The sequence below is a fragment of the Dermacentor andersoni genome, chromosome 7, assembly GCF_023375885.2.
Source record: "Dermacentor andersoni chromosome 7, qqDerAnde1_hic_scaffold, whole genome shotgun sequence".
NCBI lineage: Eukaryota > Metazoa > Arthropoda > Arachnida > Ixodida > Ixodidae > Dermacentor > Dermacentor andersoni.
In genome coordinates this window covers 131836002-131857301 of record NC_092820.1, presented here as the reverse complement: position 1 = coordinate 131857301, position 21300 = coordinate 131836002, and the positions used below count along the sequence as shown (strand labels likewise).

The window sequence follows — 21300 nt, the reverse complement described above, 5'->3', positions numbered from 1 at the left end:
AGTGGCTCCTTTGACGTGAGCTTTCTTGAGAGGTTGGCAAACATAATGTTGGGAGCCCTGCATGCCTAATGCCGCTGCGGAAAGCCCTGTAATGACACTTTCTGACTTGTGTGCTGTAGCACTGGGACGACTGCACGACCGATTTCTTAGTCTTTTCACACGATTCGCGTACACCGGTGCATCAGCCTGCAAGGAATTGAAGGCGCGCCTGCAAATCCTGAGTGTGACTGACCTTTTCGACCGCGTTTTGCATGACAGCCTTTGAGAAATGTCGTTACTCTGCGTGCACTCGTTGAGCAAATGTTCCCTTCCTCTTTCTTTCTTCTTGATATACAACCGCCGTGGTTGTTTTGTGGCTGTGGTGTTGGGCTGCTGAGCATTAGGTCGCGGGATCGAATCCCGGCCATGGCGGCCGCATTTTGATGGAGGCGAAGTGCGAAAACACCCGTGTACCTAGATTTAGGTGCACGTTAAAGATCCGCAGGTGGTCGAAATTTCCGGAGTCCTCCACCACGGCGTGCCTCATAATCAGAAAGGGGTTTTGGCACGTAAAACTCCATACTTTTCTTCTTGATATATATATATATATATATATATATATATATTTATTTGTTGCTCTTGTTGGGTATCACCTGCAACAAAATGCGAGGTTCAACAAGCCAAAAGCCTGATTAGACCCAGCAACTAAACGCCTGTCGATGGCGCAATTTCGTATCATATCAGTCACGTACACCTTCGAACATTTCAAATGTTCTATCAGCGCTGCACGCGAAAGGAACCTCATATACGCACGTGACCACACAACTGCGATTTGGGTGTGCGTCAACCCAAGTTTATGCTTCTGTCATGAATGACAGCTTACTGTCATCCATGAAAAAGAAAAATTGCAATCAGTGTATTCCATGAGCAATGACGTATGGGGCTGTAATTAGGAAGAAAACAGACAAGCTTCACAAGGAACTAAAGAACACGTGACACACGATGAAACAGAAAGCGATGGATGCATGCGCAAGGTCGCAGGAAGGAAGGAGCGTCGATGAGAGAGGAGAGGGAAGTAGCTCGTATTCTGTACTTGAGGTAAGGTGACTGAAATGGAGTTGGGCTGCAGGTTATGTACAGCCAGAGGCTCCTATATTTTTAAAACCTGCCGAGTCACTCCGCAATGCATGGGATCCAGTGCTCCACTACGGCGGCGCCAAATTCGCAGCCGTACAATCCCTGTTGTCGCTAGAGCATGTACAACTTTGGCTAGGCGCTGCTGCCGCTCCGTGTCAACGCCATACATCCTATGAAAGATAGCTGACGTGTCCGCAACCTCACTCCCATTAACTGAGATCCACTATTGGAAAAGTGATGCTCTCACAGTGAGCCCCGGTTTCGGCGTCACTAAGCTGGCATTGAAAAAATGTTGCAGGTTATGTGGCACAGCGCAAAACTCATAACCGGTGAACTGCTGGGGCGACAGAATGGACGCCAGGGCAACGAAAATGCAGTCGAAGAAGCCATAGGATCGCGTGACGTAATACGAGCATCCAACTTGCAGCCATAGCATGGAGTATGCTACCACAAGACAAGGGTAAGTGGAAATCTAAAGAGCGTCGTAAAAGAAGATACTAGATAGAATGGCGTCGGTGTCTACGGCAACAGCGAGCATTGCGAGTCAGGAAGCACTGGGAACGGTGAACAGTACCTGGATATGCCTAAACTTCATCCTCGTGGCTTCAAACTGCTTTGTGGCTTCGCAAAAATGTTATCAAACGAACTATTCAGGTTTAAATGTAGTAAGTCACGTTTACTACGCGTGTTGCAGATGTTAACGCATTGCTGTGTCCAAAACACCATGTGTGCTTAGAAACTGAGAAGATGAAGTGCTATAGATAACGTCACAAGAAAGGCCCAAGCCACAATTACAAAGGTTACGCAAGTTCGTCTACTACCCATGCTCCACACGGCAGCCGAAAGATCGCCGCAGCAGGGTCCTCTTTAACACGCTTGGTGGAAAACTCCGCGGTGAAAACGCCTTAGAGAAGGTCCTTCGGCTGCTGTCATGGAGGAATGAAAAACACTAGAAGGGAGTGTCACATGACAACCTTCAATCTTGAAGCCAAGTCATTAAACATTCTAAAGAAAAGCACATTGGAAATAGGCCCTGGAAACGTCACACGACATCGGCAACTTCCAGCCGCCGTGCACGCTGAGAGGACGGGAGCGAGCATAGCGGAAAGCGGGTGGCAATGGTCGATCGGAACGATTGATTAACATTAGATTAAATTAGGGGGTTCTACGTGCCAAAACTACGGTCTAACTCCGGATTAATTTTAACAACCTGGTTTTTTTAACGTGCACCTAAATCTAAGCACACGGGCGTCTTTGCACTTAGCCCCCATCGAAATGCGGCCGCCGTGGTCGGAATTTGATGCCGCGACCTCGTGTTTGCCAGCGCAATGCCATAGCCACTAGGCAACCACGGCGGGTCGGGACGATCGAGAACGTCACTAAGAACTGCCGCAAAGCAAACAATGCCTTAAGAGGCCCAGCAACTGGGGAAAGCCAACTTCCCAGGAGTCGACGCGCAGGCGGACTACAGGAGATAAGGGGCGGCGTGGCGACAGGATGATGGCTTAACTCAAGGCAAGCTGCCTGATGTCGGGCTCCCTCCTACTTCTTTTTCCCCTTATTGCTCGGGTCCTCAAGTGCACGCCACAAGATGCGACGAAGATAATGCTGACAATGCGGCATTCTAAAGCGCCTGCCCTTTGATGCGCATGAGATGCGTTGCGTGCTTTTTCACGCCATCGTATCCACGCGCCGGTTGACTATAGCGGCGCCGACCTGCCCAGTGCATCGTGACCAACGAGGTGGCAATATTCAACCCACCACTCCGGAACATATCCTTGTTCGGGACTGCGCCCGAGTTGAGCCCTATATAGTGATGGCAGCATGGCACGTGTGGCTTGTAGCTGAAACGCTCCGCTAAACGAATGCGTCAGACGAACTGCCGCTGACGTCATGGCGGTTATTACGCCGGCGCGCACTGCAAGGCTGCTCTATACATATAACGCGTTTTATTTGGAGCACTACAAGTGCATGTCAAACGAATACCTTCAGGAAGTATAGTGAATTAGTGCTAGAAATGGCGCTCTTTGGACAGACTTTGCCCTTGTACCATTAAACACCACCTATCATCATATCAGTGCCTCAAATAACTCATTTTTCTCTGTACACACAGTCGCAAACTGTGCTGTCGATCGATACTGACATTTTATGATGGCACAAATTTCGCCGCGTGTTTTTGTAAGAGGCAGTGTTTTGAGTGTGAAATAGCCAAGAATTCGCATATTACGTTCCTGTCTTAACTTCTTTTTACTATCACAGACCTTTAGTTATAGCAATCACTCATACTTAAGCAGATTGGGCCGTGATCAGTGGCGTCGTGGGTCGTTGAACAGAATGTAAATGTGGAGTCTCCAGTGACATTTCATTCTCACGACATCTCCTGGCATGTGTAGCTCAAGCTGACAGTATACATACACTCGTTGCAGCAATGTGATCTTTGAATTCCCAATTGATATCTCTATAATGGCGAGGTATAAAAGCAATTTGGTCATTCGATTCGATTGGTGAATAGGCTCGAGTCTGAGCCGGAAAATCCGGAAGCTTTGATTTTTTTTTTCTGGGAGTGAGGGGGAAAGGTCTGGCAACAAGCATGCGGCGAGCCTTTCCTCCTTTCTGGTTTGCGCAAGCCGGCGCGGCGCTGCCTGAATGTGCTTCCATCGCGTGCTGTGGAATGATTTCAAGAAGTTTTATCTCGTTGCGTGAAATATACGCAGCTACGTGATTCCAACTCATTCAAAGAGTTCGGAAACCGCTGCGGAAAGCGAAAGGCCTTGGCTGCGTAAACATGCCACGTGCATCGCCTGCCGCGGTACGTGTGGGTATGTACGCGTGGTCGTGAGCTATTTCAGCCTACATCTGTTCTCACTCTACAAAACGCTGCGGCATCCTGTCGACTGCCAGCGTTAGCCAAAAATATCCTCCTCATTATCGGATCAATTGGCGCGGAAACAGGAAATAACAGCTAGTGCTCATGCATCCCCGAAACGTTCAAGGGCTAATGTTTTGCACCGGTCAACGCGGTATCCTCCGCATTCATTTCAAGCATACTATGTTGGGTTCGCTTTGGTACCTCCTGCAGGTGCAAGGCCTGTGGCATGGCTCAATACAGCGATCACTACGATTGGTAAATAAGCATGTTATGCAGGCTTCCGTGCATCAGCACCGGCTCTTTACCCTGTAAAACAAAGTCCATTAAGCATCGCAACAAAGAATGCCACGAAGATTTCTCGGGACATAAATTCTGAAAGAAACGGGAGGGTATACGTCGGAGACACCGGATCGAACAAGACATGCACAAACGCACGCACGCATGCAAGCCCACATTGGTTGATGCCTCTTTGTTGTGCATTCACAAATACAAGCTCATAAATGTGCGCAGCCTTATTAATTGCAGTTTTGCTCGAAGGGCGAAGCAATGTTATCGATAGCGTGCACGTAAGGCCTGTGCTGTTGCACAGTGTAACCAACACCCCGCAGGCAATCAGGGGGGTATTGTGTAAGTGCCCACCTAGCGGACATGTCGATTTCGTCTGCTCCCCAAGTTCCGATTGGCTGGGCTGGTGTACGCGTCAGTAGGGAGACAGGCGGCTTCAGCTAATCAGCCCTTCAGCAGCAGAGGAATAGACATGTTCGCTAGGTGGACACTTACAAAATTACATGAGGGATGGACATAGGGCTAGTTGGTGTTGCATATTCGGACGGGGCAAACATCGCGTAAGACGAGGACAAGCGAAAGAACGACAACGCGAGCGCTGACTAACAACGTGGTCTTTGTTGCAACGAGGCAATAAATATACATCAGGATCACCTTCCCCGCATACGTCGAGCATGTCGCCAAGAATAAAATGCACTGATTAGAGTTTTCGTGTAGAAAGGATGAATCATCAATGTATAAAGGTGATTATTCCTCAGCGGCGGTCTAGGAATGCGATTTCTTATTTTCTTAAAGCCATCGAATCTTTGCTCTCACATACGCTGGCTACATTATGAAGCGCGTACGTGTGCTTCGGTTCTCAAACGCGCCCAAGTGTGTCGGTATCTGCCGATAACCCGACACGCACGGATGTTCGGTCTGCAGCCACATTTGCGACAATATAGCGCCATGTTCCTCTCTTCACAGCCGAAGCACTCGTTGTCCACAAAGGAGGCATTGTATGCGTGAACACGGCTTCGATAGCGTTAAGAAAAGAGGAAATCGCATTTCTAGACCAGTGCTGAGGATTAATTACCTTTATAAATTGCTGATTCGCCTTATTTACATAAAAATCTTTTTCAATGCCTTTTATCCTTCACGATATGTTGGCGCATGCGGGGAAGCTATGTCTGGTTTCTATTTATTGCCTTGTTGCAATAAAGGCAACGTTGTTAGTCAGCGCTCGTGTTGTAGTTCTTTCACTTGATCTCGTCTTACGCACTGTTTACCAGGTCCAAACTTAAAGAACAGCCCTGCGCTGACACGCCTGCGGCTAACTGCAGCTAGCGAGACTTTTTCTCGTCACTGTTTTGTCATTCGATGTAATTTAATTGCATCTGTAGAAATGTGCTGTGTGCGTACATGGACTGTTTATTGCATACAACGTGCAGATTCAACCTCTTCTATTCGTTGCGGGAAGGGCCAAGCATATTAGTTTTGTCGCAAGGAAAGAATTGTTCAAATATTTCGGTTATCTTTCCCACATGGGATTCTGTCGAAGGCATCTTTTACGTTCACTCCTTTTCTTGCTTTCTTTTTAATTTTTTACTGCTTACTTTGGTGCTGAAATATTATACTTGACTAAGTTACGATAGCAGAAAAGAATATTGAATACGTGTTGTGCACAACCGGCTATTTGTTATGACAACGAAGGACTGACTTTGGGCTGCACAGAGGATTTCACTTCCTGTGCATATGCAAGTAGATCGTTGTGGAGAGGTCACTCTATTTTATCTATCTCCTTCGAATGTTTGTATCTCGTACCAAGGCTGTGTAAACAAGTCCACTCCTGCCTGGACGACATGTTGGCCTGCAGTATTCTGTAAAAAAAATTTAAATAAACGAGACCAGTTGCCAAGGGTACAGAGACTCATACAGTCCGTTCCAGAAACGACGACACGAAACGACGACGTCCGTTCAGAAACAACGGCGTCTGTCGTAAAATGCTTGCCAAGAAAGTGATGTGCGCAAGAGAATAATGCACGCCAGTTGCACACAGAGTACCTTTTAGCCAATTCCTAACTTTTTTTTTTCGGCACCCACAGACTGTCGCTTTGTCAAGACGTCCATAACCAGCACCAGTTGCGTGACTCTGTAAAAAAAGGGGGATAGAGAGACATAGAGAAAGAGGGGTAGAAGTCCTTAGCGGGCACCGTGACTGAAAGCCTTGCGATGAAGTTTGTTACCATGGCTTCCGTTTTTCCCTGCGATTGCGTGCGGCATCACTTCTGCCACTGTATGTTATGGGCTTGTGGCTGACCTTTGTACACCTGTCGCGTGCCTGCACATCGTTACCTTTGTGCTCAGACCACTGTGGACTTCCTGTCGCTGACCTTGATCCTCTTACAAACGTTTCCTAAAGGACGTCCCTAACAAACAAGATACCCTTCCCTCCATCTTCTTTCCCAGCTCAACCGACCGTCGTCAACGCGCGCGCACGCACGCACACACACACACACACACACACACGCACGCACGCACGCACGCACGCACGCACGCACGCACACACACACACACACACACACACACACACACACACACACACACACACACACACACACACACACACACACACACGGCATGAGCCCCGTTTCTCGCGGGTCATCTGAATCGACTTCTAGGTCTACGCGACCGTCTGCCTTCGCCGAAGGTCCTTCACGTTGCTCTTTTCTCTAATTTTGCTGTGTCATACTTGTGTACACACCTTGCATAGGCAATGTAAATTGAGGTTTTCCTGGTCACCATAACCTTCTGCAACTAGCGAGGTGAAAATGTGTGCATTAACATTGATACCCTTTTATACTATTTCTGTTTTTGACATTTTTGATAGTCTTTTATTCAGCAGGCTCCCAACTATTGCGCGAAAGCTACGAATTTTTCCATGAGGTGACGCACTTCTCCCTCATAGGGAATATTTACGCAAAGCCGGAGAGTGCTCGCGTGACGTCACGGAAGCCATATTTTCCTATTCGCAGCTTTCACAGCGCCGCTAGAAGTGAAATGTTGAAAATCCGATCGAAATAATGAATAGATTTCCACTGTGTTGCTCGTACATCGTTATGGAAGCCGCTATAAAGGGTGCGTCAAGCGCTGGGTGCTTTATTTGCCTGTTAGGTGGCTGCGAGATGTGGATCGGAAGCTGCTGCTGATCTAATATGTTAGTCTGCTGCCGCAATATCGTCGAGAACACCGCTTTCTTGGCCAGTCAATATTTTGATGCATTGTCGTGACACACTTTCAGCTAACTATGAGAGGGCTTACATGTCATGTGAATGTCTAGAAGCGTACGGTGAGGGGCTAGTTGGTAAGACATTATGCGAACAACGAAAAACTGCGCAAAAAAGAACAAGACAGAGAAAGAACCACACTGCGCCTGTGTCGTGTGGTTCTTTCTCGGTCTTGTTCTCTTTTGCGCAGTTTTTCGTTGTTCGCAACAAGTGAATGTGCCGTGTTTGAAGGATTTCTTGTTGCAGCGTTCTTGTTTGTTGTTTCGCAGCGATAGCTCTTATTGGTCCCCTACCTTAGTCGTTTCGATGTCCACCGGCGACCGCTGCTGCAATCCAAGAGTTCATTGTAGGTGTTTTTTTAATAGAAAAAAGAAAAGTGTACCCTCCTCATTCAGCATTTGAACTACGCACCCCTAGATTGCTAAGTCACAGGCTGTCCTTCTCAGTCAGTGAGTAAATTTCCTTTCTTTCATATGCATGTATTGTACCGGCTGTAACACTACATGCGAGAATGGCACAAGCAAAAGCCAAGGTATTTATTTATTTATTTATTTACTTATTTATTTATTTACTTGTTTGTTTGTTTGTTTGTTTGTTTGTTTGTTTGTTTGTTTGTTTGTTTGTTTGTTTGTTTGTTTGTTTGTTATATTATTTCTTTATTTGCGATACCTCAAGATCATTGCAAGGGGAGTGGGATCTACTTGAGCGCTGGGTATGAAGATGGCGTTAACAAAAGACAAACGTGACCGGCGGTGTTGGAAGTTCGCGTTGTTATTACGAACAACAATGTCCGCAGGATGATCGCCCCAGTCCGTGGCTGTGAGCAAGGCGTATACCGGGGTCGTTGTTCGAGCATGTGTTAGATACACTGCCCTCTGGTAGCTGATGCGGCTGGAGATCTGGTTACTGGTAGACTGTTGTGATAACGGAGCTGTTAGGAGGTAAGTAAAAGTAGAATATAAAAAGAAAGCAAGGTCTTGACTCTTTTGAGTCGTACTTGTAGACTGGACAGGCCGGCTTTGTCCTCTAAGTGTGGTGACCTGAAGAAGACGTGGAAAGCGCAGTATGCGCACACTTTGCAGCACAAAGGACTTCAAACCATTCAGCCGACGCTATCGCAGAAAATACTGTGCCTGGACAGTTGGGTGCCTGACCTTTGGAGGAGTCGTTGAAAGGACTGGCTACCGCTGCGCTCTGCTGCCTATCCACAAACCTGCGCCGAGATAAAAGAATGTAAACGATGTCAGTGTCAAGGGTTCAAAAAGACTGCACAGGAAAGAAGAAGGGGTAAGAGGTAGTGTCCCTCTTGCTTCTCCACCACTGGTTAGCGCCGCCTACACAAACGAAGACGACTCAGACTAAGTTTGTCTGGTGGTTTCATCGAAAATTGGCATGGTAACTTTCTAAATGCTTTCTTTGTTCTTATTTTCGGGTATATGTAATACAGACCATTAAGTCAACCGGAAGGAAGGCATTGCATTTGTTTCCATTGCGAACATTGGCCAATCCGCCCCCCATTGGTACCTGCCATACGTTAAAGGCAACAACAACAACGACCACTGGCTTTGTTCCTTCTCGAAAGGACATTGCCCATGCGCATCTTCGCGTTTCTTACTTCCAACCGACAAGCACGGAACAGTGTGTAATATTGTTCCTGCTTCACATTAACAGCGAAATTGTAATCGTTCTCTTTTGTCATTCCTCGTGTTGTTTTTGTTTCAGCACCCCAACTCTTATTAGCGCTCTCGCCTTGGATTCGTTACTAATTCAGCCTCTAGCAATGTTTATTCGGTTGGTTTGCCCGGCACCGTGCCGAAGCATGCCATTTTTTTCTTTTTGCAATATCGATCAGTCAGTACGTTCACTATAGGGCGGCAAGAAACTCCCGTCTTTCCTTAAATGTAGCGGCTGAGATAGCGCGCCCACCGACGAAGACAGCGTATCGACCGTGGCCGACGTCAAGACACACGCCGTGCTTATGCACATGCCCCTCCGCTCGACAGACCCGCCAAACGTTGCTGGCAAGATAGAGAACACGAAGCGTTGTTGTTCGTCATGTCAAGACGAGGGCAGAAGAGTGCTGCCACTTGGAACGGCTGCTTTTTGCTGACTTGTGCAGTGTTCTGCGGGCTTTTCTGGAGCGCGCGTTTCCGTTCGAAGCCGCCAGATGCCAGGAACGTTGTTTGACGCAGTAGTGAGAGACGACCAGCAAAGTGCAGCTTCAAGAACAGCGCAACGACAGGGATAACGCGCAATAACGCTGCGAATAAACTTTCCACTGTGAATAAATGTAACTTAAAGTATAAAGGTAACCGCAAGATTTGAACGCACTGAAAAAAAAAAGCACTTTAAATAAAGTGGCCTTTGCCACCGCCCCCTTTCAAAGGCCGTGCTCATGCCACCATTACAATTATCGTAATCTTAATGTCTAACGCTTTCCCATGCTTTGTACTGCGAGACAAAAAAAAATAGCCCGTCGACACTGCGAACTGAAGCCATTCGCAGCCGTTTCACGGAGCAAACGGCCGAGAAGCACAACTTGAAACAGAGACCCAGTGTAAAGTTGCTCGGTCAGCCCTTCCTACGGACGTTGTACTTCGAGAACTGCAATCACAGTCCGTTAGACTCAGGAAGCCCTATAAAACCGCCTCTGCCTTTCTTGGCGCTGTGAACCCCGTTTCTGAAAACTCGATGACTGAAAAGGCCAGTGACACCCGCTGCGGTGGATAAGCTCTTTGGATTCGCCATTTCTTTCGTTTGTTATTGCGGCTTTATAAAGCTTCCTGTTCGCAAAAAAAAAAAAGAAGAAAGAGACCGTGCGTCTTAGCAGGCTTCAAGACGCTTTCATTTTATGGCAGCCACGCCTCGGTAACGATAGCTTCGCGCTTTTCAACCACGGACTTCGTCATTTCGAGAAATTTATAAGTCATCGTCCTCAGGTCGTTCATTCGCACTCGAGGTGGGGTGAACATAAACAAAAGCATATTAAAAGCACCTTTCGCCGAATAGGCGTCCTTTTTTCCGCAGAGTGACGTCAGCATGCCTCTTTTCTTGCCGCGTCGTCGGATAAGCACAATAGGCGGTGAGACACCTGAAAGGACTTACTCCTTCGAAATCGTCCAGAAGTTCACGTCTTTCAATCTGTGTGGCGAAAAGGCCATGTGCCTTTGTGAAAGCGTAGCGATAACTGGCTGCTCTACGCAGCCATGCGTGTGAGTACACGGACCGCAATCTCGCTCACCATGAATCCGCAAGACCTACTGGCATTCACGCGTCGGTTATGAATAGTTTGGACCATTGGCGGGAATAAATTCGAAGAAGTCAGTGCTTTAATGAATCGTTCATGCATTTTCAGTTTGGTGACAGTCAACGTAATTTCCTCAAAATTCTGGAATGAATAAATTTTATGCCTTACGAAAGTTTGGACGCTGTACGTACGTAAGGCAATCATCATCACGCATATCCGCGAGATGGCGATAGTTTGACTGCTTGATGATAAAAATAGTAGGCATATATGGGTTATAAAAGTCTGCTTGATTAAAGAAATTGCATTCTTCAAGACGTGTATTTGTTGCGATGAGGGTATTTAGTTGTCATTACTTGTATGACTCAGTAAATTCATAGACAATAATCCCGGCAGGCTGGTAACTTAGGAAGGTCTAATCACTGAACTGAAAGTTTATTTTCATGTATCATACATGAAGGATGGCAGGAGTAAAAGCTGCACTCAAGCAGCTTAACCAGCTCCCACTACCTACAGAGGGCAGCAAGGCACTGAAGTCTTAGTTTGGAAGAAATAAAGGAAAGTAAGCATAGAAAAGCTGCAAAGTATTGCGTTACTAAAATGATTGTTCTCTTCTCAACGAACATTTAAGGCAGTAACAACACCTACGTGTCCTTTGCTTTATCATTTAGTAATGTTGTGGACAATTGCCAATTGCCCTTCCTCAAGTTGTTCGCCGAGCTCTGTCACGTCAAACTGTTCGTCAAACCGTTCGTGAATCAGCTAGAGTTATAAAAGGGTTGGCCGCATGCAACTGCTGACCGTGGCCCATCCAGACCAACGCGTGGCAACGGCAAACCACCACAGCCACTTCCCGAACAACGCTTCAACATGAAGGAGCAAATGCTGCCGCTACGTCGGAGAACAAGCAACGCATGGTCCGCTGCCCAAAAATACTGCGCAGGCCACCGCCCTTCCCCTGCCTGCAGCAGATGGGGCTCCCCAGAGACCCTGGAACACATCACCTCCTCTTGCCCAGCCTTCACCGCACAACGACAAGCCATGACAAGCGCATGCCACAGCCTCGGCCTCCCAGCCAATTAAGAGGAGGACCATGCCCGTCTCCGGTCGCTGCACTGCAAGACTTCGCCAAGCTTGCTGGTTCGGTAGAATTTGCCACCCTGTATCCGAATCACGGCCACCAACTCCTTGTGGATTCCTGCTGTGGCGTCATGATGGAGCCAGACCTCGCATCTTATCGACCTGTTTTACCTCTCTTTATCTCTCTTCCTATGTTCTCCCCTCTCCCTTATCCCTGTAGGCGCTGAGTCATGCTTCCAAAGGCGTAGCGCAAAATAACGGCTACATCCTATCTTCTGAACCACTTTATATATATATATATATATATATATATATATATATATATATATATATATATATGGTGCTGTTTACGCTGGGCAGCACGATAGGTCTCGTGTGCTAAACCGGATAATATAAACAAAGGAGCTAACTTCCCTCATTACTCAAATGCCAAGGACTTATCACAAGGACTTAACCCCAGTGAAATCGTGCTGTCTATAACTGCAGTTCAGCGTTGTAACGAAGGAAAAAATTCCGTATCATAACAAGTGAATATGTACAATATTGTGTTACCGTGGCAGAGGTAGTCACATATAGGTGGAGACTGTAGGAGTCGTATTCAGATAAAATTGAGACGTGTAATAGATTGGCCAAGTCTGGTTTAGTCTAACTGCCCAATTTAGCAGCGTTGTATAGCCTCGCTTAAAATTAACATTTCGCACTCCGGTACTAAACGTCCACTTCATTTCCATTCCATCTGCCACACTGGCACCATCATTCCGATCCCATACCATTCCAGGCGTGTTAAAATGGAGAATGTTTCCAGAATTATTTCAAAACACACACACACACATGTGCGCACGCGTGCTCCAAAACTTTACTTGTGCGGTCCCTTACTCATTTTTCATTGGCATTCTGTGCAGCATTAATGTAATTTATTAAACACCTAACGCATATGTGTCAGTAAAATATAAGCAAATATGCCTTTTGATCACTTCTTTCAGTGTGACTGTATTGTTGTCTTCTTTATATGATGAGACTCTCCTTCTACTACTACTGGTCTGTAGTTTCCGGCATTTCGAAATGCAGCAAGGCAAAGATCGCCGAGATACCTTCTACCGGGACCATACTTCAACCACTCTATATGTACTTGTAGCAAGACAAGCGAATGACCTTCTACGCTTGACAGCGGACTTTGCTTCCTATATTCGAATCATACATGTCGGCCTTCTCTTTTTAGAGCGCCGCTGTTAGGTGCCCGTTCCTGGGTTGAAGGTCGCCATCCCTCGTCGTAATCCCCGCGAACGCGCTCGTGCGACTGCTCGCGCGCTCGTCGTCGTGGTCTTCCACAGCTGGCTCCGATGCCGTTCATCATGCCAGCGTTCCCAAACTGCCCCTCCCTCTGCGAAGGCACTGACGACACTGGCCCACTGCCAGTCGGTGCGGTGACTTAGGTCTCAAATCCTTTGCCGCAGTATATCGCGAAATGAAAACACGTATACAGCTGGGTTCAAATTTTGCGTCGGGGAGTATCGTAATCGCCGGAAATTTTTATTCATGTCTCTTTCTTTCTCTCTCTCTCTCTCTCTCTCTCTCTCTCTCTCTCTCTCTCAATCTGTAGTTCAGGCACTTCCTCCACCAAAATACCCTCTACGGTGCTTCTCAAACTTTTGCACTATGTCCCTCCTTTAAGTCACTATGTCACTCCTATGTCACTATGTCACACACTTTTATAAGCCTTCTGAAAATGTACTTTCTTCAATGACGCCAGGTAGATTTACATTCTAAATTACTTAAAAGACATTACCCAAAGCAGACAGGTAGAAAAAAAATGCTTGTTCTGGTTTATTGACAAGGATTTATTTAATGATGTTTCTTAATCGGAAGGATGTACCACTTTCTTGATACAAGGCAATAAATACCTGGGTCTGTGTGGCTTAAGACACATCGCATGTGATACAGCATCCAAGCTGTCTCTCTTCTTTGATTTGATTACTAAGAGAGTTGAGAAACCACTTGCACATAGGCTAGTTGACGAAAAAAGATGAACATTTTGGGTGAATTTGCTTTCATAAGGGGAAGCGGAAAGATTTTGGTGCCGCAATTAGAGTATAACTGAACCGTTGTCCCTGGAACTCGTATTCGGCTGCGGTGTTGTTTATGAGTTCTAAGAATTTTTCTTGTATCTAGTGAGGAAGATCTTCAACAGTGCATTCTAAAAGATTTTGGGCATGTTTCAGGTGCACAGCCTCATCTGCATCCATTTTATGAAAATAGTGTCTGAATTCCTTTGCAGGCTTGACAAACGTTTCAGTTTGTCTTTTTGCAACCCCTCTGCAAGTGGTTTTTCACATAAGAGCTCATTCAGACGTTGAAAGGAAGCTACATTCCCCTTCTCAACTTTCTCATCTGAAAGAGCCAGTTTCTCCAGGAAAACGTTGATGGCATCTGTGTGCATTATGGTGGTGTTAACTATGCCCTGTAGATGCCGGTTCAGTCTAGCCAAAGCTTCCGACACGTATGCCAAATAGGCAAGGCTAGACTTAGACGACTCTCGAGTGTTCTTTAATAACTGCTCGGCCTTCTTTCCTTGAACTGATAGAATTACCTCCAATTCGTCAAGGAACTCAAATACAAGGGCAAAAGCACTGCCTTTCGACAGCCTACGAACAGATGTCTAGAAAAGGAAGCCTTTGTGAGGTGAATTCTTGCCTTTTCATGACTGGCGAAATATTTATATACAATACTTCAAAAGTAACAGCGTTGAAAATGCATTCGCTGTTTCGGTACTGAGATTCAAAATTAATTTCTGTTCCGTCGGGCAGAATGTGCACCCGGCGACAAAAGTTTGCGCACCACGGGATCTCCGAGAATGGTCAAAACATACCAATACGAGTCCCGTAATGTTTTATTGACAGATTACACTATTTATCTACTTTGTTTGACAGACAACGGTTGTAATAGGGCTATGTGCATTGGAATAAAAAAACATGCGGGCTTAGTGCCTGCCAGTTTCCGATGCGACAAGAGAGACGCAGAGATCGCATGTTATTCTCCTCTTATTATTCTAGCGTGTACGCCACTGCCCTGGTACTGTTTGTCTGTTAACGCAATATTTTATTTTATTTCTTCCTTTCACTGACTACAGTTACACGAAATTTCAGCACGATACGGCACAATCTTCAATGCAGTGGAACATTTTATTTGTATGCCACAGGCAGGGGGCCTAAAACGTACCGAGCATCCTAAGAATAATTTACGTAGAACCGATTATTCATTGCCACTCTTGCAAATTTCTGCGCTCTTACTCAATATGGGCCAACCGTTCAAGAGAAAGACATTCAGTGCTGCCTTCACCACAGATTCCATGCAAAACAATACTGAAGCATTCCAACAGCAGAACAATCCTAATTGAAGTTGCGGAGCAAGGTCTTGGTGGGCCGAAAGAAACACTGCACAGGCTTTCGCGAAGACCCGCTGAACAAACACGAGCGTACTTAAACGCGATAAAATTTTCCACAAAATTTCTTCATTGCTCCTCCCCCTCCAAAAAAAAAATAGAGAGAATGCGGAATTGCACTCAATCTCACCTCATCTTCCCGCATGGCCACGTTGTTGGCAAAATCAGCTTGAAGACTCGCAGCCTAGCACAAAACGTGAAATTCGTAGAGAAAGACCAAAGGAAGTGAATGAAACAGCATTCATAGTACTTATTTCACGTGCAAGTAGGAAAAAAACAGTCTTCTGAAAGCAACATGACTCGCACCAAAGGGAAGTGGCAGCGTTTCGTGGCCCACGGAGCCTACTACAAGAGCTTTGTTGCAAGTATTGAATTGTATCATTTGTGGGTTTGTATCACTTTGTCCCTACCCCTGTCTGCTTCGCTCTGGCAGCCGAGGCAAAACGCGGCATTTCGTATTTTCATAAAATAATTTCTACTTAATATTTAGGCTGACTCCACTGTCACTTTCTTTTTCCATGCCAATTAGGCAAATGCTCAACAGATGTTCTTGTTTTGTTCTGTTACAATTACCATAAAAAACAAGAAAATTACGATCAATTTACAAATCCCTGACTCGTTTTCTCTCGCCTTACTATCTTTACGTGCGAATAAACTTCAGAAAGCCGGCTTCACGGGATATTCTTGTAGAGGGTGATTTGATAAATTCTTTCGTAACAGTAGTTTATATTAATCTTTTTTCTGTATGCTCCCTAGACCTGTTCACGTCTGTGTTGCTCTCGTACTAAGTCGTAGGCGGCTGTTTCATGACCTACATTACACGCACGTCATGACCTATCATTTATGTTCGTCATACACTCTTGCCAAACTATGCCAATTTTGGTACGTGCCAAGTTAAGGAAACGGCCATGAGAGCACCATGATGTAGGCGCTTAGCCAGATACTGACAAAGAGGCAAATGTTCGCCAAGAAACGCTTCGTATTCAGTACAAGAGAAACGAGGAAGACGGTGAATGAAGGTGTGCGCAACGGAGTCGCACATGGCCCGATAGGAGTGTCTGGGAGTGGCGTGTGGTTTTGAAGAGTCAGTGAGCCGGCTGCTATACATCTCCTCGTACCTCGTCCTAAAAGTGGGGGCCCCCGGCGGCATCTGCCGGACCGCTTCTCGGTCTGCAAATAGAGCGATATAAACTCTCCCTAGAGGTTCCACTATTATAGTGCGGGTCGTGTGGATATTTCGTCCAGTTCGGGCCAGGTCCTCCTAAGTTAGTAGTACCGATGTCCTTTAATAACTTATTTGGTAATGGAAGCAAGGGCTTGGCTAGCGTACATATCAGCACAGCGTGAGCTTTGACATACCCAGAGAAATTTGTGGATGCTGTATAATGGAAACTGGAGATCCTTGTCTGGCTGCACTATTCGCTTGCTAATACAGATAAAAACTATGGCAAGTGTGATAATGCACTCATACCACTGCAAAAACTCTAAAACGCTGTTAGCCCAGAGTGCACTTTGGGTACTGGATGCCCCCCCCCCCAAGTCCAGTACTTGCAAACCTTGAATAGACACCATGGCTCATCATGTCTGTCATTTCGCACCGAGCTCAGACAAGCTTCACTTTAAAAGTGGTGCGCCAGAGGATTGAGGGCGCGCACCTACTCCTTCCGTCAATATATTTTCACAAGTCGGATTCCCACAATCGCTATTTGCAAGCCCAACGCACTTCCTCCCATCAAATTATCAGGGTGCGAACAATTTTTTTTTTCATCAACGTGCGAGGAGCTCAGAAAAGAAGAAAACGTAGACGCTGGCATTATGAATGAGCGAAAAACAAAAAATACACCCTATATGTGCTAAGGTATATCAGTTCTAATGTGGTTCCTTGAGAAACCTGTGCAGGAATATTTTCTAGAGAGGAAGGCTGATTTGTGCTTGTTACGGCCTGTTTCCTATGCTTTAAGTGTGAGTGTAAAGGAGCACTAGGTTGACCACGGCATCCATAATATTCTAAGTTTGCGAACAACGTTCGATGACTTATTATATCGAAAGCCTTGGAGAAGTCCCCAACGACGCCTAGTGTTAATTTCTTTCTTCAAAATTCTGTAATATTTTTTCTTTCTGTGTTAACAAAGCGAGTTCTGTGTGCATGCGCTGGCAGAAGGCGCACTGTTACGCTGATATAAAAGGGTGTTTATCGCAGAACGAGGCGACTTTTTTACCTAGTTACTTGTTGCAACTCCTTTGGAAAAAATCCGGCTGATCCCACACTCTGTGGGAATCGATGTTTGATTGGGATGTGGATGTGGGATTCCCCCGCTCTATGAAAATTGATGTCACGGCCGATCATTTATGTTTGTCATACAATCTTGTCGTACTATGCCGATTTTGATAAGTACCAAGACATAGGTGGCGGTTTCATCACCTACATATGACACGCATGTCATGAGCCATCATTATGTTCTTCATACACTTTTGTCATGCTATGCCAATTGTGGCACATACCAAGTTAATGAAGCGACCATGCGAGCGCCAAGGCGTAGGCGGCTGTTTCATGACCTACATAACACACATCTCGTGATATTCATGCCATGACCTATCATTTATGTCCATCATACACTCTTGTCATACTGTGCTAATTTTAGTAGATACCAAGTTAACGAAACGGCCATGAGAGCACGAAGACGCAGGCGGCCGGATAAATACTGTCAAATTGGCAAATGTTCGCCAAGAAATGTTTCGCATTTAAAAAGAACAATAGAAGAGAAACTAGGAGGACGGTAAGTGGAGGCGTGCGCAATGAACTCGCACATGGCCCGATTGGAGTGCCTGGGAGTGCGGCGGGTGGTTTTCAAGAGTCAGTGAGCCAGCTGCGATACATCTCCTCGTACCTCGTCCTGCGGCACGAGAGAAAGTGGGGGCCCCCGGCGGCATCTCCCGGTCCGCGCCTCAGTCTGCAAATAGAGCGATATGCACCCTCCCCGAAGAGAGGTGCCACTATTATATTACGGGTCGTGTGGATATTGCGTCCCGTTCGGGCCAGGTCATCTTAGTACCGATGTCCTTTAATAACTTATTTGGTAATGGAAGCAAGACCTCAGCTAGCATACGTATCACCAAAGCGTAAACTTCGATATGCCCAGAGATATGTGTGGTTGCTGCTTAATGGAAACTGGAGAGCCTTGTCTGGGTCCACTATTCGCTTGCTAATACAGATAAAAACGATGACAAGTGTAATAATGCACTCATACCAAAGCAAAAACGCTAAAACACTGTCAGCCCAGAGTGCACTTCAGCTACAAGATGCTCTAAGTCCAGTACTTGCAAGCCTTGAGTAGACACCATGGCGCATCCAATACTGACATTTCGCACTGAGGACAAACAAACTTCGATTTATTAGTAGAACGCCAGCAGATTGAGGTCTCGCATCTCATACTTCCGTCAGTATATTTTCACAAATCGGATTCTCGTAATTATGATTAGTTATTTTGTGTGTTTCTCAATGAATATCTGCTCTGATGACCGCAAATGCGGGTGTCAACGTCCCTGTACAATACCGATAATAGTATTGCACAAACCAGTGTCAAAGACTATAACCACGCTTGTACAGAACAGCTGTTGCGCAAGAACTAAGGTTTAATCTAGCGTCCTGTGCAGCCTATTGCTTCGTGTTTGTTCCCCGATTGGCGTTCGTTGAACCGATGCAACATACAAGCGCAAGTCCTCTCGCATAAACGTATTTCGGCAAACATCTTCTGTACTGTACAGAGCAGAAAACAACGCCTACAGTCTTTTCTAGACCTGTCACAGCCATATACAACACAGCCCCAGGGACCCGCTTAATCTTCTAGGTTTCTTCCCCTGCGCCTAATCGTGTCAAACAATGTGCACTCGCAGCTAGTTATCGCTAGCCCTCGGGGTGTTTTGCCACTCACTTATGGAACGTCGACTGCTCTTCGATATTTCTCCGCCCCGCTACTCCAACTGTTCAGCATTCGCAGGCGCCTAAGTTCGTTATCCCGAGGTATTGACGTCAACTGTTATTGTTTTCCCCCACGTATGTAGCCATTTGTGCAACGTTCTTGTTCTACGCGCGAGACACTCGGATTATCAGTCATTTGTCGCGACATTAAAGAGTACACTGACACGTAATTTTATTCAATGCGCGGAGGAAAAAGGTTATGTTTGTACTTCCAGATTTTTCTTCGTCTTCCTAACGGCTTTTAGTTATAAAGCTGCAGTGTCAAAGTTCAGCGAACTGCATATGCCGTAGAATGAAGTTTATAGTCAACACGGTGTTGACGGCACAGACTAGACCGAGGTTGCAATTTGCAAGTGTCCCTAGGACTCAACACTCGCAGCCCATATGCCTGGATAATGAGGAATATGCGTTTGACCCGTCTAGCTGGTCGCTTATACTGGTTTGCTTTATTAATTTAAGCTGGATGGGGCCATACTAAACTGTCTGTAACTGCCTCTCTCGTCGCCGGCTTCTCAAGAAACCATAATTGGTTCAGTTATTTGTTAATTATAGAGAGAGAGAGAGAGAAGACGGAAAGGCAGGGAGGTTAAACAGACTGAGTCCAGTTTGCTACCCTACACGTGGGGAGGGGAATGGGGAGTGAAAGAGAGAGAGAACTTAGGTGTAGGATCTCTATAGTCGGGCACTCAAGTCTGTTGCCATCAGGTAGCGAAAAAGCGCTCAAAATGCTTTCTGGGCTAATGAACTGTGAGCCCAGGCTCCCAAGATCTTCGCTTCCGTAAATGGCCTGTCGTCGAGTCTATTTAAGGCACACTGGAGAGTCTCACGTTGATTATCGAAGCGAGAACAGTGGCACAGAAGGTGACTGATGGTCTCTTCACACTTGCACTTAGCGCACATTTGTGAATCCGCCCTTCCAATACGATAGCTGTAGGAGTTGGTGAATGCTACTCCTACCCACAGCCGACACAGCAGTGTTGCGTCACGTCGTGGAAGGTTCGCTGGTAATTTAAGCTTCAGTGATGGGTCGAGGCTGTATAAACGACACTTAGAGTTCTGTGGTGTATGCCAGTAACCTAACGTGATAGTACGAGCGAGACTGCGAAGTTCTCTTGCAGCGTCGACTCTGGATAAAGGTATAAGGAGTGTCGGTGAACCAGCCTGGGTACGTTACATATATGAGGCGCATGCCACGAATAAAGGAGTTCTTGCGAACTTGCCTGAACAGTGCGTAGAATATAAAAAATGCCAACACAGCAGCAGAGTTTGCCGCGTTATATTGCTGAATATGAGGTCGCGGGTGCGATGTCTAGACGCGTCGGCCACAACTAGAAGGGAGCGCTCCGCGAAAGCGCTTTTGAAACGACCTCCGTAAGAGCGTCAAAGAAATACATTGAAACTTCCAGCGGAAGAAAATGGAAATGTTGATCAGAGCCCTGTTAGCCAATTACGCTTCTGCAATAGCGGAAGGACTATTCTGTTCCGTGAGAGCATGTTCGGTAAGACAGAAAGGGCGCAAGAATGGCTACTTCTCGCATCCTGTTTCCTGTTGTGCGTTGTGTGTTTGTGTGGCTAGTGTAGTCTATACAGGCTACACTACCTACGCAAGATCTGCTTGCACAGATGGTTCGTGCGCTTTGGTGCACACAACTTCCGCGTAAAATTAGAGCCATGAAACGCATAATGAACAAAACCTTCTTAACTTTTCGACTACAACGATTATGATATATGTTTACACTTGAAACGTTCTAAGACAGCCGCATTTGAAGACAACTTCCGTTTGTTTGATCCTCCTGGCGCACTTCTGGTCCCCAGATGTTCGTCGTCCCATTTGATGCTGCTCGGCCGGCTAATTTCGCATTCGCGGGCGTGCTTCTCGAGGCAACATCCAGCCTAACGATTACTCTACAGCACGCATGATGGAAAATGAACTAAGTCAGGCGTCGCTTGTTTTTGCCAACTGTTGTCAGCTTCGCCCACCTCGCAAACGATATATGTCACACGCAATAGGCAAGGTCGTAA

General features: G+C 46.3%; 1 long non-coding RNA gene across 1 annotated transcript in view; it reads left to right on the top strand.

Moving 5' to 3' along the window:
• The first annotated feature begins 1425 nt into the window (after window positions 1-1425).
• LOC140219506 (uncharacterized) overlaps window positions 1426-21300 on the top strand; it is a 78480-nt gene continuing 58605 nt past the window's right edge. Inside the window, exon 1 of the long non-coding RNA XR_011895826.1 lies at window positions 1426-1576. This is a non-coding gene — a long non-coding RNA (uncharacterized lncRNA). The remainder of the gene's footprint in view (window positions 1577-21300) is intronic.